At 41.0% G+C, this 27,571-nt stretch overlaps 1 protein-coding gene across 1 annotated transcript in view; it reads left to right on the top strand.

Moving 5' to 3' along the window:
- Window positions 1-27,571, top strand: part of MFAP3L (microfibril associated protein 3 like) — a 333,301-nt gene that overhangs the window by 74,868 nt on the left and 230,862 nt on the right. The window lies entirely within an intron of this gene.

The following is a 27,571-nucleotide window of genomic DNA, read 5'->3' as shown; positions in this document are numbered from 1 at the left end:
AAACAAAATAAGAAAAGGTGGAAACAAATCAAGTGTTCATCAACAGATGAATGGAAAACAAAACATAGCATATACATACAATGGAGTATGAAACCAGTTGTCATCAAGTTCATTTTGAGTCATGCGACCCCATGTGTGTCAGAGTAGAACTGTGCTCCACAGGGTTTTCAATGGCTGATTTTTCAGAAGTAGATCGTCAGGCCTTCCAAGGCACCTCTACCTTTTGGTTAGTAGCCATGCACGTAAACCATTTACACCAGCCAGGGACTCCATTGGAATATTATTCATACATAAAAAGGAATGAAGTATTGATACATACCACAACATGAATGAACCTTGAAAACATGGTAAGTGAAAGAAAAAAAAAAAACCAAACCCATTGCCAAAGAGTCGATTCCAACTTATAGCCATTCTATAAGACAGAGTGGAACTGCCCTATAGGGTTTCCAAGGAGCACCTGGTGGATTCAAACTGCCAGCCTTTTGGTTAGCAGCCATAGAACTTAACCACTACACCACCAGGGTTTCCAAGTGAAAGAAGCCAGGCATGAAAAGTCATATATCGTATGATTCTATTTATATGAAATATCCAGAATAAAAAAAAAAAAAAATAGGTACCATAAAAACAGAAAGCCGACTGGTGGTTGCCAGGGGCTGGGGAGAGGAGGCAATGGGGAGGAACTGCGTAATGGGTATAGGGTTGTATTTTGGAGTGATAAAAATGTTTTGGAACCAGATAGAAGGGGCGTCTGCACAGCATTGGGAATTTACTAAATGCCAGTGAATTGTTCACTTTACCATGGTTAATTTTATGTTACAAAAATTTCACTTCAATTAAAAAAATGGAATCAAAAATAAAAAAGAGTTCTGATCTTATACTGGCAAACAAACAAAACAAAGCTCTAGTGGAAAATAGGATTGGCAGAACCACATCACTGTGATCTGGCAACAGCATGAATGACACCTGCAACCATGAAAATCTACCTATTCTCTCTCACGTCCTCAAAGATACACCATGTAGACCGAGATGCAATCACCCCCAAAGTGGCCAGTCCTTTTTCTTGGCACTAATACTACCCTACCATCCTAAAGGTTAACAAGCGTCTAAGGCAGAGGTGAGGGTGGAATTTGGAGCCAGATTCCAAAGCATTATTTCTGCTAGAGTTCGCTTACAGCCACGCTGTCCCTCCCCTGACTGGCTGAATTCCCTAATTACATCTCCGCAAATCTGAGAAGGCTCTCGAATCCTAGGGCTCTGTATCAGTCTGGCATCTGGCAGTGTGGCTCAGCTGCAGCTTTCTTACATAACAGCCTGACCACTCTCACTGCAAATCCTCTTTACGGCATTTGCAGAGTCACGAGAGGCTGGACCCTAGGTGTTGTTTAACCAAGTGGTAGAAATCCTTTTGAACCTTCTTTATGTCATTTCTTTCTTCTTATTTGCTGTGTTTCTCTGAGCTCCCCTCTGCCTCTTTATAACCACCTGATAAGGACGTGTTAGAACCAGATATGGAAAATGGGGAGCCCAGTTTTTTATTTTTATGAGACTATTGTGCAAATAAAATCTTAATCATTCTTGCGAAATACTCAGGAATTTAATTTTGCAATTGTGGAATGCATACTTTGTAAACTATCTTTAAACTCCGTGAGTCACAACAAATTCTATTATGGAATAGAGTTGCATTATCTTCTTACCCAATAAGCACTAAGTTCATGGAAATAAATAGGGCACATTTACTACACAAGTTTCCTGGTCTAATAGCCTCTGGATCTATTTCTATTTCACATGGTGTATTAAATTTAAGCTAAGTAGCAGGAAAACAACTTAAGGGTAAGAACATGTAGAGAGTAATCCCAGATATTTTTCAGGATCCCCGCATACGTGGTTGTGTGTTGCATTGTTATTCTGCAGACTGGCTGATTAGGAATTTCCGAGATTCAGCAGGCCCTCCCTTGTGTTAATTGGTAACCAGGTAATTGCACATCTCATTATGATACCTGCACATGAACAGCAGCACTCTCTCCTTGAAAAGTGGAAAAGTCTGCCCACGGAAGACACAGGCATTTCAGTTTATATATACCCAGTGATTAAGAGCTAACCAAAATGTCGGCAGTTTGAATCCACCAGCCCCTCCTTGGAAACCCCATTGGGCAGTTCTACTCTGTCCCATAGGGTAGCTATGAGTCAGAAACAGGTTTGGTTTTTAGATCCCTCCCCTTGAGAATGAGGAATATGATTTCTTGACACATTGAAAACAGTGTATTTCAGTAAATAAAAACAATCATTCTTTTGTAAAGGGGAAGTAATAATCTTCAGACGAAAGGCCAAATGGTACTTTGGGGAATATCTTGAAGTATGTATTTGCTATTTAAACACTCCTTCAGATTAAGAGTATCTCTGACATAAAAAAGTAATAGGTTATCTATTGTACTTGGTAGTTGACATGATTCTGAATTCATCTCTCTCCAAAGCACTCTCCCTTATGTGGTCTATTACTGACCAGCTGACTCAAATCATTTCCTCCTTTTTCAACATTTTATTAATTAATCCTATGATGATAAGGTTTGGACACAGAAGAAGATGCAACGGAAAGTCAGTCATTCCTTAGTAACTCATCAACTGTATTGGGCACTTGGTAACACTCAAGGAATTTTTAGGTGCTCGAAAGGTTAGCAATTCGAACCCACCAGCTGCTACTGTGGGAGTAAGATGTGGCAGTCTGCCCCCGTAAAGAGTACGGCCTTGGGGACTCTATGGGGCAGTTCTACTCTGTCCTATAGGGTGCTACGAGTCAGATTCCACTTGAAAGCAAAGAATAAGAACACAAATATGAACACAATCTGGTTCCTTCCCTCAAAGACTTCACCATTTTGGAGAGGGCGTAAGATTTGTAGAAAATTTCTTTAAAAAAAAAACCAGTTGCTGTTGAGTTGAGTCTGACTCCTGGCAACCTCAAGTGTGTCAAAGTGGAACTGTGCTCCACAGGGGCTTTCAATGTCTGGTTTTTCATAAGTAGATCACCAGGCTTTTCATCCAAGGCACCTCTGGGTAAACTCAAACCTCCAACCTTTGGGTTAGTAGCCAATCGCATTAACTATTTGCACCACCTAGGGAAAGATTTTAACTATACCAGATAGTAAAATGCAAAAAATACCTTCATTGGTAGATAAAATCCTGTCAAAACACAGAGGAGGGATAGCATACTTTCGACTGGGGGAAATCAGGAAAGCTTTGTGAAAGAAGAGAATAATTTCAGATGACCTGTGAAGGATATTTAGGATTTGAACAGATGAAGATAAAGGAAGGCATTCCAATATAGTGGCTCAATGTGACATAAGGGACCACGGTAATAAAAGACAAAGGTTATCTTGGAACAGAATATAGTAGAATGCCAGGCAGGCAGCTATGAGAGGGAAGGTTAGAGAGATGGGTTGGCACCAGCTCATGGGACTTTGAGAGTCCTGGTGTGGTACAAGTGGTTAACATGCTCAGCTGCTAACCAAAAGACTGGCTGTTCAAGTCTGCCAATAGGCACCTTGGAAGAAAGGCCTGGTGGTCTTTCTCAACAGCAACTGGTTTGGTTTTGGATGGGACATTGAATACTAATGTGCGGAGCTCGGTCTTTGTTCTTGGGCACTGTGGACTTAGTAAGGAAAGAGAGTGCATGACATACCTCTGCTTCAGAAAGAGAACTGGAGAGAAAGTAGAGGCACAGGGAGCCATTCAGGAGAGCCTGATAACTGTCTGACCTAGGTTAGTGGCAGCTGGGGTGGAACAAAAGGAAGGCATGTAAGAGAGGTAAGATGGCATCACTGGGGACTTGGTCACGGATTGTTTTTGGAGCAAGAGAAAGGGAGGGGCCAAAAATAAATCAGAGATTTTAAGCCTGAATGACTGAGAGAATGATAGTACCATTAACAGGAATTGGGAGGAGAACATAAAGGAAATAGAACATTTTGGAACAATTATAATTCATTAATGTTGTGAATTTTAAAAATCCATTTTAGCTGCTTCAGACTGACATATGTGTGTACATAAACACGTAATGTGACAGATATGTTTCGCTCTCTCAGTACATTTGGGATTACTAAATACCTTCTCCACTGGACTCCTTCACATGGCAGGACTTTGTTTTAAGAGCCTGCTGTGATATGTAAATATACAGTGGCATTTTGTATATTGAAAATAAAATACAAATAACATTGAATTCTCCAGCACTTAAAAAATAGAAACAATAATGTGTCTTCTGTTGGAAACAGACACCATATTTGAGATCTTGGCATATTAATTACAAGGTCTTATTATACTTCAGAAGTCCCCAAGCCATTGGAGAGAAGGGAATTATAAAGACATGTTGAGCAAACAAGTAGAAATGAAATGGTTCTGTTAGGATGCTTTGGGCTGCCAGTAGGAGAGAACCCAACTCAAAATGGCTTAACCAATAATGTTGTTAGTTGCTGTTGAATCGATTCTGCGACCCCATGTGTTCAGAACGGAACTGCTCCATAGAGCTTTCAAGGCTGTGACCTTTCAGAAGCAAGTCACCAAGCCTGTCTTCCGAGGCACCTCTGGGTGGGTTCGTTCGAATTGCCAACCTTTAGGCTAGTAGTCGTGCACTTAGGGTTTTTAAACCTCGCATAACAAGAACTCTGGAGGTGGGGAGGTTCCAGATTGGCTAAATCATCAGCATACTTGACTAAGTACCAAGGTTTTCTCCAGCCTTCAGCAGCGCCATTTTTTCTTGGTCCTCCAGCTAGGTTCCTTCATGGCTTCCAGATGGCAAAAGCAGCTGCAGGTATGGCCCCTTCACTTGCCTTTTGGAAACTAGAAACACAAAAGGGCTATTTCTTCTTATTCTTTTTAGTTTGTTTAAAGAAGGAAATGCTGTCTCATAAGTTCCCCTGACAGACCTCCCCGCACATCTCATCGTCCAGGACTGGGTGAAATGTTCATTCCTAAATCAATACACTGGCTTGTAGCAACCATAATAAAACACCCTGGGGTTGGGACCAGTCTCCCCTGAAATCCATAACTGTGAAGAGGGCTGAATAAAATCCAGATTATGTTAGAAAGGAGGATAGTAGGGATGAATGGTAGTTGAGGGCCAACCAATGGTATCTGCTACCATTTCTATGGTGGGTGTGGGGAGGAGGGAGAGAGAGAAAAGAGAGACTGCCCAGAGAGAAAACAATCCACTTGAGAGTGGATTCAGAGGGTGTGTTTTTTTTTTTTAACATTTATATCAATGAATTCAGAAATTGAGAACAAGCTGCCTTTATTTTCTGTCACTGTTTCAGGGGACTTTCGTAGCCATAGAAACTAGGACTGATTGGAATAAAGGTCTTGGCCTCTCCAGCCACAATCATCATTGGGAAGCAACTTCTAAGTCACCAGAGAGTTAATGCTTATTCTTGGGAGAATGTGAGAGCGAACCCTCTTGCTGCCAAACTGGCCCGAGATACTGCAGACATTCTGCAAACGAACAGTGTACAATACGCAAGCCGAGGGAGAAAGCTTAAAGTTCTAAATGCACTCTTGAGGGAAGAAAGAGGCAGTTCCTGGGAACAGTGAACAAGCGTTGTCAGAAAAGCGGACTCATTGAATGACTAAAGATCACTGTGGTGTGGTTTGGAATAGAAATGCAGCTTCTGCAGCCCGAGGATCTATCAGCCCTATCTCTTGTGATATCCATTTACAGTCGCCTGATAAAAGCGTCCTGATAAATTAGACTTGATTTGTTTAAGAGCGTCCATCTCAGATTCATGCAAGTATTTACCCATGAATCCAATTTCCATTTCTATTTGTGGCACCCTGGGACTTCTCTCACTCAATTAGAGATGGCTGATACATGTCTAAGGTTTAAAAAAAAAAAAAAACCAAACCCGTTGCCATAATCGAGTCGATTCTGACTCACAGCGACCCCATAGGACAGAGTAGAACTGCCCCCCATAAAGTTTCCAAAGAGCACCTGGTGGATTTGAACTGCCATCCTTCAGCAGCTGTACTACGTAACCACCACGTCCCCAGGGCTTCCATCTAAGGTCTGGGTAAGGTAAATGTTGATAGGCAGATGAGCTCTTGGTGTCTTCATGTCAATGCACCTGGAACTTTCAGCACACCAATTTTATGGATTTATGCATTTGCCATAACTGGGTTGCTATGCGTTGGAACCGACTCGTTGGCACCTAACAACAACAACAGGCAATGTGGAAAGCCCTGGTTTACAATGGTTAAGAACTCAGCTGCTAACCAAAAGGTCAACAGTTTGAATCCACCAGCTGCTCCTTGAAACCCCTGTGGGACAGTTCTATTCTGTACACAGGGTCATTATGAGTCAGAATCGACCTGACAGCAATGGGTTTGGTTCCAGTTTTTAGGCAATATGAAAACCTTAAAATCATCAAATCCATGCCATAGTGTCCAAACCTAACTGACCGGGCACCTGTCTTTACCCAGCAAGTTAACGGTCTGCCCTGTCAAGGATTACTACTCACTGAATCACATACAAGCACTACTACAGCTGGGGGTCAAGGACATCCCGGCTGACTTGCTGGCAGTACCATTCTCCATTCTCTTCTATCCAGGTTTTTTGTAAATCAATATAAAGAATATATATCAACACACCAAAATCAAAATATGACACCACAGTAACTAATAATAATTGTGATAATCATCATTCATTCATTTAACAAACTTTATTGAATGCCCACTAACTGTATGTGCTAGGTACTTTCTGTGTGCTCGAAGCACAGCAGTGAACAAGGCAAAGCTCCAGCCCTTGTGGAACTTACACTCTGGTCAAGACAAAGAGAAACGCATAACCCAATTTTAGAAAGCAATAGTGCTATGAAGAAAATAAATCAGCATAATGGTATGCTGTTATTGTTAAGTGCCATCAAGTTGCTTCCGACTCAGAGTGACCCCATGTACCACAAAACAAAACACTGCCTGGTCCTGAGCCATCCTCACAATTGTCGCTGCTATGTTTGAGCCCATTGTTGCAGCCTCTGTGTCAATCCATCTCACTGAAGGACTTCCTTTTCCTCGCAGACCCTCTACATTACCAAGCAAGCATGAAGTCCTTCTCCAGGGACTCGTCCCTCCTAATAACATGTCCAAAGTACATGCGACCAAGTCTCACCACCCTTGCTTCCATGGAACACTCTGGGTGTACTTCTTCTAAGACAGATTTGCTCGTTCTTCTGGCAGTCCATGGTATGTTGAACATTCCTTGCCAACACCATAATTCAAAGGCATCAATTTTTCTTCAGTTTTCCTTATCCATTGTCCAGCTTTCACATGTATATAAGGCGATTGAAAATATCATGGCGTGGCTCAGGCGCACTTTAGTCCTCAAATTGACATCTTCGCTTTTTAACATGTTAAAGAGGTTTTTTGCAGCAGATTTGCTCAATGAAATACATTGTTTAATTTCTTGACTGCTGCTTCCATGGGGCATTGAGCGTGGATCCAAGCAAAACGAAATCCTTGACAACTTCAATATTTTCTCTATCATGATGCAGCTTACTGGTCTAGGTTTTGTTTTTTTTTAATTGTACTTTAGATAAAGGTTTACAGAGCAAATTAGTTTATCATTAAACAATTAATACACATACTGTTTTGTGACCCTGGTTGCCAACCCCACGACATGTCAATGCTCTCCCCTTCTCAACCTGTGGTTCCCCATTACCAGCTTTTCTGTCCCTTTCTGCCTTCTCGCCCTTGCCCCTGAGCTAGTGTGCTTATTTAGTCATTTTGTGTTATGGGGCTGTCTAATCTTTAGCTGAAGGGTGAACCTCAGGAGTGACTTCAATACTGAGTTAAAAGGGTGTCTGGGGACCATACTTTTGAGGTTTCTCCAGTCTTTGTCAGACCAGCAAGTCTGGTCTTTTTTTGTGAGTTAGAATTTTGTTCTACATTTTTCTCCAGCTGGCTGGGACCTTCTATTGTGATCCCTGTCAGAGCAGTCAATGGTGGTAGCCAGGCACCATGTAGTTGTGCTGGACTCAGTCTGGTGGAGGCTGTGGTACTTGTGGTCCATTAGCCCTTTGGACTAATATTTTCCTTTTGTCTTTTGTTTTCTTCATTCTCCCTTGCTCCAGACTGGATGGAACCAGTGGAGTATCTTAGATGGCCACTCATAAGCTTTTAAGACCCCAGATGCTACTCACCAAAGTAGGATGTAGAACATTTTCTTTATAAAATATGTTATGCCAATTGAGCTAGATGTCCCCCAAGACCATGGTCCCCACAGCCCTCAGCCCAGTAATTCAATCCCTTACGGAGTCTGGATGTGTCTATGAGGCTTCTATGACCTTTGCCTTGGTCAGGTTGTGCAGACTTCCCCAGTATTGTATACTGTCTTACTCTTCACCAAAGTTAACACCTATCTATTGTCTAGTTAGTGTTTTTCCCTCCCCTCCCCATCAAAGATTATTTCTTTCTGTGTATAAATCTTTTCATGAGTTTTTACAATAGTGGTCTCATACAGTATTTGTCTTTATGTGATTGGCTTATTTCACTCAGCATAATGCCCTCAAGATTCATCCATGTTGTGAGATGTTTCACAGATTCATCATTCTTCTTTATCATTGCGTAATATTCCATTATGCGTATGTACCATAGTTTGTTTAGCCATTTATCTGTTGATGGGCACTTAGGTTGTTTCCATCTTTTTGCTATTGTGAATAATGCTGCAAAGAACATGGGTGTACATATGTCTGTGTGATGGCTCTTATTTCTCTAGGATTTATTTTCCTAGGAGTAGGATTGCTGGATCATATATTTCTATTTCTAGCTTTTTAAGGGAGCGCCATATCATTTTCCAAAATGATTTTAACATTTTACATTCCCACCAGCAGTGTATGAGAGTTTCAAGCTCCCTGCAGTCTCTCCATTTGTTATTTTCTGTCTTTTTTTTTTTTTTTTTAATTCTTGCCAGTAATGCCAGGGTGAGATGGTATCTCACTGTAGTTTTGATTTGCATTTCTCTAATAGCTAGTGATCTCAAGCATTTCTTCATGTGTCTGTTAGCTGCCTGAATATCTTCTTTGGTGAAGTGTCTGTTCACATCTTTTGCCCATTTTTTAATTGGATTATTTGTCTTTTTTGTTGTAGAGGTGCTAGATTTTCTTACAAATTTTAGAGATTAGACCTTTGTAAAATTTGTCATAGCCAAAAAAAATTTTTTTCCCAGTCTGTAGGCTCTCTTTTTACTCTTTTGATGAAGTCTTTTGATGAGCATAAATGTTTAATTTTTAGAAGATCCTAATTATCTAACTTATCTTCTGGTGTTTGTGTATTGTTAGTTATGGTTTGTATGCTATTTATGCCATGTATCAGGGCCTCTAGCATTGACTTTATTTTTTCTTCTATGATCTTTAGAGTTTTTGGTTTTATATTTAGGTCTTTAATCCATTTTGCATTAGTTTTTGTGTATGATGTGAACTATGGGTCCTGTTTCATTTTTTTTTTACAAATGGACATCCAGTTTTGCAAGTACCGTTTGTTAAAAAGATTGTCTTTTCCCCATTTAATGGACTTTGGGCCTTTCTCAAAGATAAAGTAACTGTAGGCGGATGTATTTACATCTGGGTCTGGATTCTGTTCCATTGGTCAATATGTCTGTCCTTATACCAGTAACAGGCTGCTTTGAATACCATAGCTATATAGTAGGTTCTGAGGTCAGGTAGTGCAAGACCTCCTACTTTATTCTTTTTCTTCAATGCTGGTTTACTTATTTGAGGCCTCTTTTCTTTCCATATAACGTTAATGATTAGTTTTTTCATCTTGTTAAAGAATGCTGTTGGTATTTGGACTGGGATTGCATTTTATTTGTAGATTTCTTTGGGTAGAATTGACATTTTCACAACGTTGAGTCTACCTATCCATGAGCATGGTATGTTTTGGACTTTTGTTTTCTTTATGTTGAGGTGTAGTCCATACTGAAGGCTGTGGTCTTTGATCTTCATCAGTAAGTGCTTCACGTCGTCTTCACTTTCAGCAAGCAAAGTTGTGTTATCTGCATATCACAGATTGTTAATGAGTCTTCCTCCAAACTTGATGCCACGTTCTTCACATAGTTCAGCTTCTTGGATAATTTTCTCAGCATACACATTGAAAAAGTATGGTGAAAGGATACAACCCTGACTCACACCGTTCCCAGTTTTAAACCCTGCAGTATCCCCTTGTTCTGTTCACACCACTGCCTCTTGGTCTATGTACAGATTCCACATGAGCACAATTAAGTGTTCTGGAATTCCCATTCTTTGCCATGTTATCCATAGTTTGTTATGATCCACAGAGTCAAATGCCTTTGCATAGTCAATAAAACACAGGTAAACATCTTTCTGGTATTCTTTGCTTTCAGCTAAGATCCATCTGACATCAGCAATGATATCCCTCGATCCACGTCCTCCTTGAATCTGGCTTGAATTTCTGGCAGTTCCCATAATGGTACAGAAATTTATAATAATAATTACAACAATAGCATGACCTGTTGTCTGTCTCTCTGTCTCCTTCGGACATACACACACACACTTGTGTAGAAATGATTACTAAAATCCTTGTTACAGATGTGCATGCTTCTGCATAGACACCTCATCTGAGATGGCCCAAATTTAAGACTTTATTTTACAACAATAACCAGTTTCCTCAGACTAAAGGCATCATACCTAACGGTTCTTTAATTTATTCAACAAACTGAGTACCTGCTATGTGCCAGGCACTGTTCTGGGCAGTGAGAACACACAGTGACCAAAACAATGTGCCATCATCTTCGTTCCTCCAGAAGCAACAGTGGCAAGGTCCTGTGTTCTCATCCATGCTGGCACATATGATTATAGTGGTACAAGTTGCAGGGTTTATACCCAGCCACAGAGGCGGTAGCACTGCTGTGGTTATCTAATGCTGCACAACAAACCACCCTATGACAGCTACTTTATCATACTCACAGATTCTGTTGGTCTGGAATTTGGACAGAGCACGGTGGGGGTGGCTTGTTTTTGTTCTGTGATGTCTGGCCTCTCAGCTGGGACAATATGGTTGTCTGGGAGTGATAACATGTTGTTGTGGTTAAAAAAAAAATTTTTTTTTTTTTTTTTTGTTGCTGCCATCAAATCAGCTCGTAATTCATGGTGACCTCACGTGTAAAAGAACAAAATGTTGCCCTGTTCTGTGCCATCTGCATGATCACTGGTATATTTGAATCCATTTTTTTGGCTATTGTGTCAATCCATCTCATTGAGGGTTTCCCTCATTTTTATTGGCCCTCTTCTTTACCAACCATGATGTCCTTTTCTAGCTGTTGGTCCTTACTAATGACGTATCCAAAGAAAGTGGGCCAAAGTCTCATCATCTTTGTTTCTAAGGAGAATCTGGATGTATTTCTCTAAGACCGATTTGTTCATTCTTCTGGCAGTCCACAGTATATTCAATATTCTTTGCCAACACTACAGTTTGAATGCATTAATGCTTCTTGTGTCTTCCTTTTTTATTATCCAAATTTCACATGCATAAGAGGCAACTGAAAAGACTATGGCTTGGGTCAGATGCAGCCCCGTCATCAAAGCGACATCTTTGGTTTTCAAACCTTGAAGAGGTTTTTTGGAGCAGATTTCCCCAGTGAAATGCATTGTTTGATTTCTTGACTGCTGCTTCTGTGGATGTTGATTGTTGATCCAAGTAGAATGAAATCATTGACAACTTCAGCTTCTTCTCATTTACCATGATGTTGTTTCTCGGGTTGATATCAGCACACAGTAAATGAATTTTGGTTAAATAAGTGAAAGAAATAGGCAATGAGTTTAGTGTCTGATTGGGTTTGTGCTAATTTATCCCAACCCCTTAATGCTTAAGTGGACATAGAAAAGCGTGAAATCACCAAAGCCCATCAGTCCCTTGGGTCTTAGCCTTTTTAATACAGAGAGCGAGCAGTTAATAAATAATGACAGAGAAAGTGTTGAGTAAATAATGGCATCTTCCTCTGCTGGAATACCAGAGGGTTTATGACAGTTCGCTGACTTCTGTGCTCTTCAGAAGACTTGAATTCTCTAAATTCAAGGCATTCCTATTACCATTGTCATCCCTGGAATTAGTTCATAGTTTTTGTAACTGTAGAACCTAGGGTCTATGAAAAGATACGTATTTTTTCTTGTCTCTGATCTAGCATTTTGACCGAAACAGCTGCCTCAGTTGCTACTGGAATGAAAAGAATTTCCAAAGGTCTCCACCAGATTTAAAACCTCCTTCCGTCTTTGCTGTGCCAAGCCACATAAACAAGCCACCTCAAGACAGCTGTCAAAGGACAACTCTTGGTCAGATTATTAGGTCCAAGAGCACAGAAACTGAGAATCAGTTGAAACAGCAGAAATTAAAAAAAAAAAAAAAAACAGGAAACTAGGAGGACATGCTATACTTTTTAACTATTCATGAAATTTAAAAGTTAACCACTCTCGTACAAAGAGCAAGATTTTACAGGGAGGCTCAGGGCTTTAAATCCTGTGTCTCTCCAGATTTATTATTTATGAATGGCTTTCCACTTAGATAGCCCCGTGATTTGTCTGGAAAAATGGCATTATCTCACCATTATCTTGTACTTCTCAGGGATAACTGTCTTAATGATCAGTGAGCAAATATAACTTGTCAGACAACATGAGCGCATAGAATATTAGAGATTTGTAACATTATCAACCAGGATTGTGACCTTTAATCTAAAATGCCGGAAAAAGCATGCTTTTTTTTGGTTTATTTGCGTGTGTGTGTGGTTTTGTTTGTTTGTTTGTTTTTGCCAATATAAGTATAAAAGTAAAAAATCAAGGAATAAACACACAGATTCACCAGATTGAACTCTCTCAGAGGCTGAGACACATTTCCATTGGTTTCTCATGTAACTATTTTAGACCATAGTATTTCTCAGTGATTGCATGCTTGGGACTTGTGCCTAACCATACAATCAGACTGCTTCTACCACCCAGATGCATATGGGCAAAAATAGTAATTCCACACCAAGTTATTATTAGCTTTTTGATGCCTGAATCATGGCTAGGATCTATTTGTTTTTAGAAATGATATTGACATAATCAAATTAGAACTAATTTGAATATCTTCTTCTCAGTTTGTGCTCCCATTAGCAGGTCTCAGTCAGAAATCCTTTCATAAATAACAACTATCATTCCTTAAGCATTGTCAGTTTCCTCATAAAACTTGAACCTTTAAGGAAGTCTGACCTACTGTGTAAGTCACAGTAACATGCTGTCTGTTTTAAAACATTGGTGTTAGATATAAGTACTGTAAGTCCTTGGCTCATAACCGAAAGATCGGCAGTTTTGAACGCACCAACTACTCCACAGGAGAGAGATGTAGCAGTCTGCTTCCGTAAAGATAACAGCCTTGGGAACCCTACGGGGCAATTCTGCTCTCTCCTATAGGGTCACTATGAGTCAGAAACTACTTGAAGGCAATGGCCTAGGGATGTAAAGTTGAAGCCTATCACCCAACAGGATAAGTGGTGAGAATTATACATTATAAAAGTATTAGAATTGGAACAGTCAAGTCCATGGTGATAGCATGACGATTGCTCTTTATCTAACAGGAAACATTAAGTACAGTTATCACTAAATAAATGTGAAGTATGAGAGTGTGTGTGTGTTTGTGTGTGTGTGTGTGACTGAAGTGATTGTCTGGGAAGTGTTATTTTATTTAGCTTTTTATAAGCTTCAAGTCTTAACATAACAATCCTGTTGTTGCTATTAGGTGCTGTCCAGTCAGTTCCAACTCATAGTGACCCTATGTCCTACAGAACAAAACACTGCCTGGTCCTGCACCATCCTCACAATCATTTTTATGTCTGGGCCCATTGTTGCAGTCACTGGTTCAATCCATCTTATTGAGGGTCTTCCTCTTTTTCACTGACCCTGTACTTTACCAAGCATGATGTCCTTCTCCAGGGACTGGATAATATGTCCAAAGTACATGAGACCAAGTCGTGCCATCTGTCATGGATTGAATTGTGTCCCCCCAAAAATATGTGTCAACTTGGTTATGCCATGATTCCCAGTATCATGTGGTTGTCTTCCATTTTGTGATTGTAATTTTATGTTAAGAGGATTAGGGTGGGATTGTAACACCACCCTTACTCAGGTCACCTGCCTGATCCAATGTAAAGGGAGTTTCCCTGAGATGTGGTCTGCACCACCTTTTATCTCTCAAGAGATAAAAGGAAAGGGAAGCACCAAGAAAGCAGCACTGGGAGCAGAGTGCATCCTTTGGACCTGGGGTCCCTGTGCCTGAGAAGCTACTCAACCAGGGGAAGATTGAGGACAAAGACCTTCCCCCAGAGCCAACAGAGAAAGCCTTCCCCTGGAGCCAATACCTTGAATTTGGACTTTTAGCCTACTTTACTGTGAGGAAATAAATTTGTCTTTGTTAAAGCCATCCACTTGCGGGTATTTCTGTTATAGCAGCACTAGATGACTAAGACACCATCCTCACTTCCAAGGAACACTCTGGCTATTTCTTCCAAGGCAGACTTGTTCGTTCTTCTGGCAGTCCATGGTATATTCAATATTCCTTGCTAATACCATAATTCAAAGGCATCAATTCTTCTTCAGTCTTCCTTATTCATTGTCCAGCTCTCCCAACCATATGAGGCAATTGAAAATATCATGGCTTAAGTCAGGTGCACTCTAGTCCTCAAAGTGACATCTTTGCTTTTTAACATTTTAAAGAGGTCTTTTATAGCAGATTTGCCCAATGCAATACATCATTTGATTTCCTGACTGCTATTTTTTATTTCCATGAGGGAAACCCTGGTGGCGTAGTGGTTAAGTGCTACGGCTGCTAACCAAAGGGTCGGCAGTTTGAATCCACCAGGCGCTCCTTGGAAACTCTATGGGACAGTTCTACTCTGTCCTATAGGGTCACTATGAGTCAGAATCGACTCGACGGCACTGGGTTTGGTTTTTTGGTTTGTTTCCATGAGCGTTGACTGTGGATCAAAGTAAAATGAAATCCTTGACAACTTCAATCTTTTTTCCGTTTATCATGATGTTGCTTATTGCTCCAGTTGTGAGGATTTTTGTTTTCTTTATGTTGAGGTGTAATCCATACTGAAGGCTGTAGTCTTTGATCTCCACCAGTAAGTGCCTCAAGTCTTCTTCGCTTTCACCAAGTAAGGTTGTGTCATCTGCATATCGCAGGTTGTTAATGAGTCTTCCACCAATCCTGATGCTACATTCTTCTTCATATAGTTCAGCTTCTTGGATTGAATAGATATGGTGAAAGGATCCAACCCTGACACATACCCTTCTTGATTTTAAACCATGCAATATCTCCTTGTTCTGTTCGAATGACTGCCTCTTCGCCCATATATAGGTTCCACATGAGCACAATTAAGTGTTCTGGAATTCCTGTCCTTTTTATTCACAGTATGATAATATTATTCACAGTATGACAAACTGACAGATGCGTGGTGGGTGACAATTCTAAGCCACTTAAAATCTTTTCTACTGGTGGACATAATCTAAATATATTAATTGGAAATATAGCTATAATAACAAAAGGTGTTTTTCATTATTCTGAAGGTGTGAGTTGGGTGTTACTTTTAAAGATAGAATCTGGTGCTTTCCCAGACTAGCAGTTCAGGTTTAACATGACTTACTGGCCCAACTAACCTTCTATTATGAAGTAGCTCTTGGTGGAAATCATGCCAAATTTAATACACACACCAATGAAAACCATACAAATTCTGGGAATTCCATGAGTTTCATTAAGCAATTACTATAATACTCTGGCTACATGAAGAGAACAGTAATCTAGTTACTTCTGAGCCTTTCCCCACAGAATGTTATTGGAAGCAGGAGTCATCCAAGGCTCAGGTAGACTTGGCTTGCCTCCTTGTCCTTGTGGCATAGCCCTCCCCAGCCTGAGGACCAGACCAGGCGAGGAAGGTGAAGTACGTAATCTTTGGTTTTGTCACCTTTCCATTTTCCCTTTCATTTTTCCCTTCATTCTTGATCCTCCTGCCCTCACCAAATGCCTATCTTGTACCCTGCTCCTATTCAGTCTTATGTTTATCCAGCAAATCTTTGTTTATATTCAAATCAAATAACTTTTAAACAAAATATTCAGAGAAATATTTCTAAGTGGAATTTCAAGCAAATAATTATAGGCAATTGGACCCTGTGATGGTTTGGATTGTGTGTCAACTTGGCTGGGCCATGATTCTCAGTGTTGTGGCAGTTGTATAATGTTGTCATCACCTCCGTATTGAAATTTGATATGTGATCACTCCCACGATGAAATCTGCTGAGTGGTACCAGTGAGTGCGGGGCCTGTGGCAGCTCACTACCTCCTCATCCTTCATCTCTCCGCCCTCTGCCACCAACCTCCTTCCTACTCGCCTTGCCAAGGCTTTTGGCTCATTCTGGATCCTGCAGCTTCCTCTTGTTCGTCCGACCTCTAGTTCTTGGGACTTGAGCTAGCAGCTTGCCTGCCAATCTTGGGATTCGTCAGTCTTCACAGCCTTAGAGCAAGAGCTCTGCTCTCTGACCTGTGGATCTTGGGTTTGCAGCTACGTGAATCAGGAGAAACTTCTGTCCTGATCCATGGACTTGGGACATTCCAGCCTCTACAATTGTGAGAGCTGTTTCCTTAATACAAACCTCTCTCTCTCTCTCTCTCTATATATATATATATATTTATATGCTTTACTGGTTTTGCTTCTCTAGAGAACCCAGCCTAAGACAGACCTAGAAGAGGTGGCCGGAGGGAATTGAAGAAGGTTTTGAAACCTGGCCCTTCTTCCTCATTCTGCCTACTCTTAAATTATAGGGGTATCATGGATTGAATTTTGTCCCCCCAAAATATGTGTCAACTTGGTTAGGACATGATGCTCAGTATTGTGTGACTATCCACCATTTTGTCATCTGATGTGATTTTCCTATGTGTTGTAAATTCTACCTCTATGATGTTAATGAGGCAGGATTACAGGCAGTTAAGGTTAATGAGGCAGAACTCAATCTACAAGATTAGGTTGTGTCTTAAGTCAATCTTTTTTGAGATATAAAAGGGAGAATCGAGTAGAGGGACACTTGGGACCTCATACTATGAAGAAACAAGAACCAGGAGAATAGTGCATCCTCTGGACCCGGTGTGCCTACAGTGAGAAGCTCCTTGACTGTGGAATATCAATGACAATAGCCTTCCCTCAGAGCCAACAGAGATAGAAAGTCTTCCCCTGGAGTTGGCACCCTGAATCCGGGCTTCAAGCCTCCTAGAGTGTGAGAGAATAAATTTCTCTTTGTTAAAGCCATCTACTGGTAGTATTTTTGTTATAGCAGCACTAAATGACTAAGACAAGGGGTAAGTGATCAAGAATGCTAAGAACACTCCTGTTTTTGCCTATCATGAGCTTTCACCAGACTAACATGTCCCCAATGCTCTTAAAATAGAAAAGCTCAAGACATTGGCTCACCCAGACCCATCATTCTTCTGTCAATAAAAATATTTTTAATAACTATAAATAACTTAGAAAGCAGTTACTGGGAAAAATGGCAAGGCAAAGAGCTCATTCTGCAGTGGCAGATAAACGTAACATTTTAAATTAGATCAGGTTGAAACACTGATAACTTTTAATAAAATGTTTCTAAGCAACAGAGTAGAAGAATCAGTTTCAATAGAGCTGACTTTAATAGAATAAAAAAAGAATCCAAAAATAGTCCCTTTTTCTTATAAGCAAGTCTCCCTGGAAGGTAAAAAAAACTTCTTCCCAAAACTCCATCTATTTAATGATAATCTCTTTCCAAACATGGTCTCAGCAAGAAGTAACTATGTTAGTAGCCAAGCTTTAACGTGTATGAAAAACTTGGAGAGTACTGATAAACAGCGATAATTTACATGCCCTGGCCACACAATAAACCCTTCCTCAATCCTTGAGTATTAATATAATTTACAAATAAAAAGGAATGCTCAGTATTCCCTTTTATGTATGCCTTGGGCTCATCTAAGTAGAACTTTTGATGTTCCATTGCTAGCTTTCACAGCAGGAAGATTTTATAAAGAGAAACCAAAGTATCTATAATAATCCTGAACTAATAGAGTCTCGTCTAGAAGAGAATATGTGATCTTCTCATGTTACCTTAATGCCACAAAACCAAAAACCCTTCAATACTTTGTAGATAAATTTTCCCAGCACTGTATCTTTGGAATCACAGCTTAGAAATCGGTGAACATTCTCATTACTTTATCCAAGAAGGAGAACAGTGTGTATGAATGTCCTTTTCAAAGAAGTCTGTAGAGAAGGCTTGTGGAATACAAATGTGTATTCTCAACGGTCTTGTACTCTACACACACACACACACACACACAAAACATGCACAGCAAGTCCAAGAAAGACAGAAAGGAGGCCCCTGTGCTGGGCATTGGTCTGGTTCGAAAACCAGGACTGGATACTTTGGTTTCTCCATTTCTGCTGCCAGCTGGACGTGGGTGTAGAGAGTCAGGGTGGGTGACTGGGCAGATCGTCTTATTAGAGAAAAAAGAACCGTATCTGAAATAAAGTGAAAAGTATCTCACTTTATGTGAAATACATTCATTCAAAGCATCATTTAAGAGTTGTTTGTTAGATGATTACCCATTTTTTTAGAACACTCACCCCCAAAATAATAAATTTGTGTGTGTGTACCTAAGCTCACCAGAGATGATCTGTAAGGTTAAGGGCACATGGCTTTGGTCCTACCCAAATTCCAGCCTAGTGGTTGCACAACTGCTACCAAATGAACTTGACTTTTCTCCCACATCATGTCTTTAAATAACCTACATACAAATTCTAGAACTATTGTTTTGCTTTTTTAAACTGCCTTCAATTTCTAAAGTCATCGGTATAACCTACTCCAGTCTTCTCTGTGAGTCTTCTTGGTGAACATTGTTGAGACAAGAGTTTGATATTATGATTTACATTATTTTTATCATTCCTATCACTTTTCTCTACCACCTGTCTGCCAGTTTATCATACTATGGTGGCTTGTGCATTGCTGTAATGCTGGAAGCTGTGTCATCAGTATTTCAAATACCGACAGGGTCACCCATGGTGGACAGGTTTCAGTGGAGGTTCCAGAATAAGACAGTCTGGGAAGAATGGCTTGGCAATCTACTTCTGAAAATTAACCAATGAAAACACTATGGATTGCAACAGAATATTGTCCATATGGTGCTAGAAGACAGCCCTCCTAGGACAGCAGGCACTCAAAATACACAGTGGATGCAAACATGCCACTGACCATGAAGACGGCACAGAATCAGACAACCTTTTGTTATGTTGTACGTGCAACTGCCATGAATCAGAGACTACTCGACAGAACTAACATCACTTTCTACTACATCTCAGTGAAATTTTAAAGTCATCACAAAGTAAAACATTTAAATTTCTTACAGAAAATGATTATCACAAAAGCCATTTAAAATCACTTCCACAAAACCCAAAATTAAGCTACCAACTTTCTCTACCATTTTTCTGGGAAAGCTGTTACAGTGTGCCCCCACCTTTTTTTTTTTTCCTTAACCGTCATGGGTCTTAGATTCTATCGTAAGTACGTGAGGGAGTCGGAGATGTGAGATTGAGTGCAAGGTTCATGTCTGACTCAGCTTCCATCCCTGATACTCTGCTTGCTGATATGGCCATTTTTCATTTAGATAACATAATAGTGTTTTCATTCAGGCATACTGCCTACATTAACACTGTCTGCCCTGATACCAGCATGTATATTTAAACGGCACCAGGTCATTCAGCAAAATATTAGGTCAGCTACCACTCATAGGGAAACCCTGGTGGCGTAGTGGTTAAGTGCTATAGCTGCTAACCAAGAGGTTGGCAGTTCAAATCCGCCAGGCACTCCTTGGAAACTCTATGGTACAGTTCTACTCTGTCTTACAGGGTCACTATGAGTCGGAATCGACTTGATGGCAGTGGGTTTGGTTTGGGTTTTTTTACCACTCATAGTAGGAAAAAAAAGGTGCTGAATGGATTAAGAAATCATTAAATTGCTCCTAATTACACACTATGTTTCATCTTTGAGAGTCAAAGTATAGAAGCATGCTTTGGGTTGTTCAAATTACCCATCAAACATCTCATTTAGGTGAATTGATCTAACCTGGGGAGTACCCTGCACGTAAACCTGAAAGCATCGCTAGGCTCTTCAATCATTATTTACATGATTCAGAAGTGGTGCTGAACCATAAAATACTCTCTCCGGGCACAAAAGCTTCAGGGAGTAGTGAAGAAGACTGAACTAAGAAGCAAGAGACTTGTTTTCTTTTCCGGCTCAACCAATAACTAGCTATGTGATCGCAATTTAGATCACATTTATTGCCGTTTTGAAGGCCTTAAGTGGCTCCCAGTTGCCCTGCGGATCCCATTCGAGCTCCCAGTGTGGCCTTCGGTTTCAGCCACTGCTCCGTTCCAGTTGTCTGAGAGGTCGCCCCTGTAGTGGTGAGGTGCCTAGATTCTGAAGCCAGACTACTTGCATTTGAATGCTGGGTCTGCAACTGACCTGCTGTGTGACCTTCATCAAGTTAATTAATCTCTCTGTGACTCAATTTTCTAATTATAACAATACCCCCACCTGGTGGGGTCGCTATGCGGTGAAATTGAATCACGGCATCTCAGCAGGTGGGGGTGTGGTAAAGATTGAGTGAGCTGAGACTGTCCTGCACAGTTCCTGCCAAAGCCTAAGTACTAGCTAAGAGTTTGTTAAATGAAAAGCAGTCCTTTTTATTTTAAATCCCGACAGTAAACCCATCTGTCTTCCACAATGCTTTCCCAGGTAGATGTATGTGGTTTAGAAAGCAATGGACAATTGTTGAATTGAGTTAGCTCAGCCATGTCGATGTAGACAAGGCGTCTGAAAGCAATGAAGCTGATTTTTCTTTGATGCTGGGCACTCCACAGTCGCTCCTTGTATTCCTTCTTGTATTTCTGTATGTCCTCTGTGTGTGTGTCTGTGTGAACCTGAATCATGTTGTTCCCTCTGGAGAATCACTTTTCTCCCACCCCAGCCCACTTGTCCTGGCAAATTTACTCTCCTCTTTCAAAATGCAGCACAAATGTCACCTCTTCTGTGGAGCTTTCCCAGACTCCCTGAGCTAGGAAGGTACTCCTTTTTCCCAGCAGTTTTTAAAAATGGCCACAACATTTTTTGACACTTCTCCCGCTGAGAGTTCCGGTCTACGTCCCTTCCCCTTGAATCTGGATGGGCTTGTAGCTACATCATCCATATGGCATCCGGCAGAAGTGACGCTATCGCCTTATGAGGCTGGGTCACGAAAGGAGATGCAGCCTTCACCTTGTTTGCTGGAATTAGCACTCCTGGAGCCCTGAGGTCGTGAGGCTATGAGGAGGCCTGGCCAAATGGAGAGGCCGTGTGTATGTGGCCTTAGTACTAACCATCATGTCGTCCCAGACATTATGGAACAAAAACAAGCCATCCCTTCTGCGTCTCTTCTCTGCCCTGTCCACATTCCTGACTGACCAAATCTGTGAGAATACTAAAATGATTGTTTTATGCCACTATTTTAATTATGTTCTAGGCTAATTTATTATACACACAAGTAATTGGGACAATTTTCTATGATTCCAAAAGATTTTTTATACACCAATGTAACAGTACTCAATCGCATTGCAGAATAATAATTTTTATGCATCCCACTCACTGGATCACAGGAACTGGGCTTTATTCGTCTTTGTCTGCCTAGTACCAAATATGGTGCCGGGCGCATGATAGATGCTTGATATATATTTGTAATAAGTTATTCCTTTGAGGATACAAACCTCAAATGATATTAGATAATTTATAATGAAATTTATATTTGTAATCACCAGGAACTTTTGTCCAGTGCCTCAAACTCTGTGAATTCTCAAAATTGCATGTACTAGATGGCAGTGCATGTAAATTTGTACACATGTGAATATGTACACATAGTTTATGTTGCTCTGTTCCCTCCCTGCCCCAGCCCCACCACCACCTCCATATTTATTGGGCTCTTCAGCACCTTGGAAACCCTGGTGGCGTAGTGGTTAAGTGCTATGGCTGCTAACCAAAGGGTCAGCAGTTCAGATCCTCCAGGCGCTCCTTGGAAACTTAATGAGGCAGTTCTACTCTTTCCTATAGGGTCACTATGAGTCGGAATCGACTCGGTGGCAACAGGTTTGGTTTTGTTTTTTTTTTGTTGTTGTTTCATTCACCTAACTTGGACTAGCTCAGAAAAAACTCTTCTTTCTTTCCTGCTACATAAACTGTACCTGAGCTTAAAGCCCTCTGTGAAGTCATCCCTGCTAGACGAGAACAGAACATGACAAAGAGCTGGCCTCTGGGCACCCGCACCAAGCAAGCAGTCACACTGTCAGACTCTTAACAGGTGATTTCATGGGAGTTGCACACACCCTTTAACTAGCAGTGGTTTGTACATTGTTCTTTTGATTGTCAAACACTATTTTTATTCAGCTTGGGTAAGCCAAGAAAGTACAGTTTTTGTTTTTATTGCCAGCTTTAGCTGACTATATATAGATACACATTATCTGCTCATATAGATAAGCAACATATATATGTATATTCACACTGAGTCTTCTCCATCGGGTTTGCAGCCTGATTTGGCTCCACTTTGTGGCTTAAAGCTCAGGGAATGCTGTTCACTTGCTCCTTCATGTGCTATACAGGAAAAATCTGTGCCAGCCATGCTAAATGCCAAGCCGAAGCTTCACTCTGGCTTACTTATTTATTTTAAATTTGGGGTGAGTCTTTGGTTCAGTGTTCACGTACAAACCAACTATGCCACTTTTCAGATGTCAATAGCATTGCAAGACACCACCTACGTCAACAAGCCGTGTACAGGGGCTGAGATTAAAATATGCATGAAATCTACACCAAATTTAAATCACAGACCCTGAGAGTTGGATTTATGGAGGGATGCCAGCTCATGAACCAGGGAAGTGAGAGGTAGGATTTTCCGGGACAGGGAGGTGTTGGGACCATCAGGAACACAGTGATAGAAGGTGGTGAGCCAAGCTGAAATGGAGACAGAGCCCGTTGGTAGAGCAGCCGTGACTCTGTGGCCTCTGTCTTGAAAAGAGTCCTTATCAAGAAGCCTGGCAAATTACGTGAAGTAAAAGAGGGGTCAAGCATTCATAGAACACCACTTAATTGTGTGCCAGGTACTTTACATGTTCTTTACCCCCATCCCCAATGGCCAGTCATTTGATGCCTCTGGAGCCTGTTTCCTCATCTGTCGTGATGGCTGTCCCTACAATGGTTATTCCACCCACTCCCACCTTCACTTTTAGCAATAATCTGCCCTCCCTTCACTGAGGTCAGGGCTGTCTGGTGTGAACTCTCTCCACTTTCGTATTCTGCATTATCTTTACTCATGTTTGTTGCCGTTTTTCATTCATAACTCCAGAAAAGCTTGCCAAGCCTCCATCCTTGATGCCAATTTTCCTCTTTCTTGTATCCTCAAACACCATGCCTATACTGCCCCTTTCCCTTCAACCTATAAATGTTGTCAAATCTAGAAAAATCTCAATTAACTGCTATCTCCTCCAAGAACTATCCCTTCATTGTCTACTTCAAGAAATATTGAACCCCTGAGCATAATGTTCAAAACCAAAAACCAAACCCGTTGCCATCAAGTCGATTCCGAATCATAGCAACCCTACAGGACAGAGTAGAACTGCCCCATAGGGTTTCCAAGGAGCGCCAGATAGATTTCAACTGCCGACCTCTCAGTTAGCAGTGGTAGCACTTAACCACCACGCCACCAGGGTTTCCGCATAACGTTCAAGGCACTCTAAATATGGCGGAAAGAATTTTACCAACCGAATCTTCCTCTTGGAGTCGCTGAATGGGGCAAATAATTAAGCACTTGGCTGCTAACTGAAAGGCTAGGATTCGAGTCCACCAGAAGTGCCTCAGGAGAAAGGCCTGATGACCTGCATCTGAAAAACCAGCCACTGAAAATTCTGTGGAATACAGCTCTACCCCAACACACATGGGGTCACCATGAGTCAGAATCGCCTCGACAGAAACCGGTTTTCTGGGTTATCTTCCACTTCCCTTATGCCTTATTTTTTGAATATATCAGATGACTTGTTATTCTGTACCCTGTGCCCCAAATGACTGATTTTGCCCACACCTATATCTTTACACATATGCACATACTATTCCCTCTGTCTTCTGTCCACTTAACTCCTACTTGCCCATTACATATTGAATCGTGTCCCCCAAAATAATGTTGTAAATCCTAACCCCTAGACCTGTGGTTATAATCCCATTTGGGAATGAGTTGTCTTGGTCATGTTAAGAGGCCACATCAGTGTAGGGTGTGTTTTAAGCCAATTACCTCTGAGATATACAAACAGCAGATTAGGCATAGAGAAGCAAGCTGAGATGGAGGAAGAGAAATGCCACAACATGTGAAGATCGCCCAGGTGCAGAAGCTCAAAAGAGAAAAGGACCTTCCTCTGGACTCACTACCCTGAAGTTGGACTTCTAGCCTCCTAAGCTGTGAGAAAATAAATTTCGGTTTGTTAAAGCCATTATAGCAGCACTAGATAATTAATACATTACCCCTCAAAATAAATCTCATATCGTACCTCCTCCCAGGATACTTATTCAAGATCTGCCAAAAAAATGAAATTTCTCTTTTCCACAAGCCCACCCAAATTCAAGCAGAAGGGACATAGACCCTAACTCTTACTGGGATAAATGGGTATCAAACTATCTCAGCGTGATAACAAACAACCCCAAAATCTCAGTGGCTCATTAAATGTAGGTTCTGGGTCTTCTCATTCAGGGACCCAAACTAAAAGAGCAATCTGATTTAGGTCATTTTTGGGATCGAAGGAAGAACATGGGAGCTGGTGGAAACTCACAATGAGTCTTTCTTCTCTGCTTGGAGATGACACATGGCTAGTTCTCCCACATTCCATTGGCCAAAGCATATCACATGGCCAAATCCAAAGCCTGGGGGTAGGGATGTCTAATCCTCTTGCAGGGAAAACCTGTTGCTGTCAAGTCCATTCCAACTCATAGCTATCCTATAGGAGAGAGTAGAACTGTCCCCCTAGAGTTTCCAAGGAGTGGCTGGTGGATACGAACTGCTGACCTTTTGGTTAGCAGATGAGCTCTTAGCCACTATGCCACCAGGGCTCCTTACAGGGAAAGGTGAAGTAAATGCCTGTAAAACTCCTACATATGATCTCATTGTATTTTATTTTAGGATCAAGGACAATTTACCTTATTTCACTTTCATTTGAGCTAAGAACTGAGTTTTTATCATCTTCATAACCTCCATATTTGTCTTATATATTGAGATATTGAAACAGAGACTTTAAATCAGTGTAATTTGCTCAATGTAATGTAAATGTACCACAGGCATACAAGGTGTTAATAATAGGAGAAACAAAGCTTAGGCGGAAAGGGGACATCTGGGAACTCTGTACTCTGCACAATTTTTCTGTAAACCTAAAACTGATCTAAAAAATAAAGGCTATTAAAAGGGGGGAGGTTGGAAGGGAGTGTCTGAGGGAGGCCACATTAGATACAGTGGTCACTAAGGGCCTCTCTGAGGATCATTGTAATTCCATTTCCTACATGTTTTAGAAGAAATACAACCATAGTGCTCCCTGAAAGCAAGAATGGCAAGACTTCGTCTCACATACTTTGGACATGTTATCAGGAGATACTGGTCCCTGGAGAAGGACATCATGCTTGGTAAAGTAGAGGGTCAGTGAAGAAAAGGAAAACCCTCAGTGAGATAGACTGACACAGTGGCTTCAACAATGGGCTCAAACCTAACAATGATTGTGAGGCTGGCACAGAACGGGGCAGTGTTTTATTCTATCGTACACGGGGCCACTATGAGTCAGAACTGACTCGACAGCACCTAACAAAAACACATGATTGAGTGTTGGGAACCCAAGTTTTCTGCACTGAATTATATAATGCTTTGAAAACTAAATATTATGATATTGGCTAATATTTATTTATTTCTCCTTAAAATAATATTAATGTATATTCCTGTTTTTTATGACTTTGGGCTAAGCTTCAGTTTTAGGTAGTAGGCAAGGAAATATAAACTTATACTTTATTACAATCTGTCATACACTGAATTAACTTGTATTTTATATCCTTAAAATATGGATGTTCCAATATAGAATTCATGTTATGTGAATTAAAATATATGCAAAATAATGTAAAGCTGTGTATCATCAGGATTTACTGGAAGGGCATAATAGTGTTAGCATGAAACAGCATGCAAGGTAGGGACCAGGCAATCATCAACTGTACCCTACTGCATTACAATTCCATCAACAGAACACAGAAATAACCCCTATTCCTTCTTCCTATATTCGGTTCCCATTGTGCTTTCGCTATCTATTGCTGTGTAACCAATCACCTCAAAACTCCATGGGTAAACCAAATGTGGCATATCCACACAACAGAATATTATTCAACAATAAAAGAAATGAAGTACAGATACATGCTACGATGTGGATGAATCTTGAAACATTATGCTAAATGAAAAAATCCACACTCCAAAGACTACATATTGTATGATACCATTGATACGAAATGACCAGAATAGGCCAATCCACAGAGACAGCAAATAGATTAGTGGTTGCCAGGGGCTGGGGAGGAGGGAATAGAGAGTGACTGCTAATGGATATGGGGTTTCTTTTAAGGTGATGAAAATGTTTTTGAATTAGATAGTGGTGATAGTTGCACATTTCTGTGAATATACTAAAAACCATTTGTATGCTTTAAGAGGATGAATTTTATGGTATATGATTTATATATCAAAAAAAACTTATTTAAAACAACTTAATAGTGGAAAACAATTTATTGTCATTTCTCACAGTTTTGTGGGATGACTGAGCTTAGATGGGCCATTCTTACTTGGGGTGATCAACAGCACAAGGCTGAGTCCCATGAGACAGAGACCAGACAAACCTCCTCTCTCTCCGCCATCCGTACCAATTCTGACACCTCCTACAGCACTCTCTATTTCCCTGCTGGGTTTGATAATTCATTGCAATGGCCACACAGAACTCATAGACAATACTAATGATTATGGGGTTTACTAGGGAAGTAACACATTACAATTCAGGTTCGGGAACACTCAGGATACAGTTCTTCCATCAGGACAGCCTCTTCCCAGTTGTGCTCACAGGCACACCTGTCCCTGGCCCTAGGCCTCTGCCCAAAGACATTAAACTTTCTCTCTCTGTGGGCTGGGAAGCCTACCACACCATCTCCTGGTGCTGGGTCTCTGCTACTGAGTCTCACTGCCTTCAGTGTTACTTCTCTCTCTCTGGTTCCAGGAGCTTCTCAGAGCAGGGATCCCAGGCCCATAGGCTGTGCTGGCTCCTGGCTGTTGTTATTCCTTGGTGGTGGTGGAATATTCTCTTTTCCACCTCTGGAGTGGCTCATTTCAAGGTCAGCAGAATGGCAAAACTGACCAGTCCCGTTGGTGGGCCACAATTACCCTATCAACAGTCTCGCCCAATCATCTGGATGGGAGT

The sequence above is a fragment of the Elephas maximus genome, chromosome 21 (genome assembly GCF_024166365.1).
Source record: "Elephas maximus indicus isolate mEleMax1 chromosome 21, mEleMax1 primary haplotype, whole genome shotgun sequence".
NCBI classification, from domain to species: Eukaryota; Metazoa; Chordata; class Mammalia; order Proboscidea; family Elephantidae; genus Elephas; species Elephas maximus.
The sequence above is the reverse complement of the archived record's forward strand: the minus strand, read 5'-3'. Positions and strand labels throughout refer to the sequence as shown.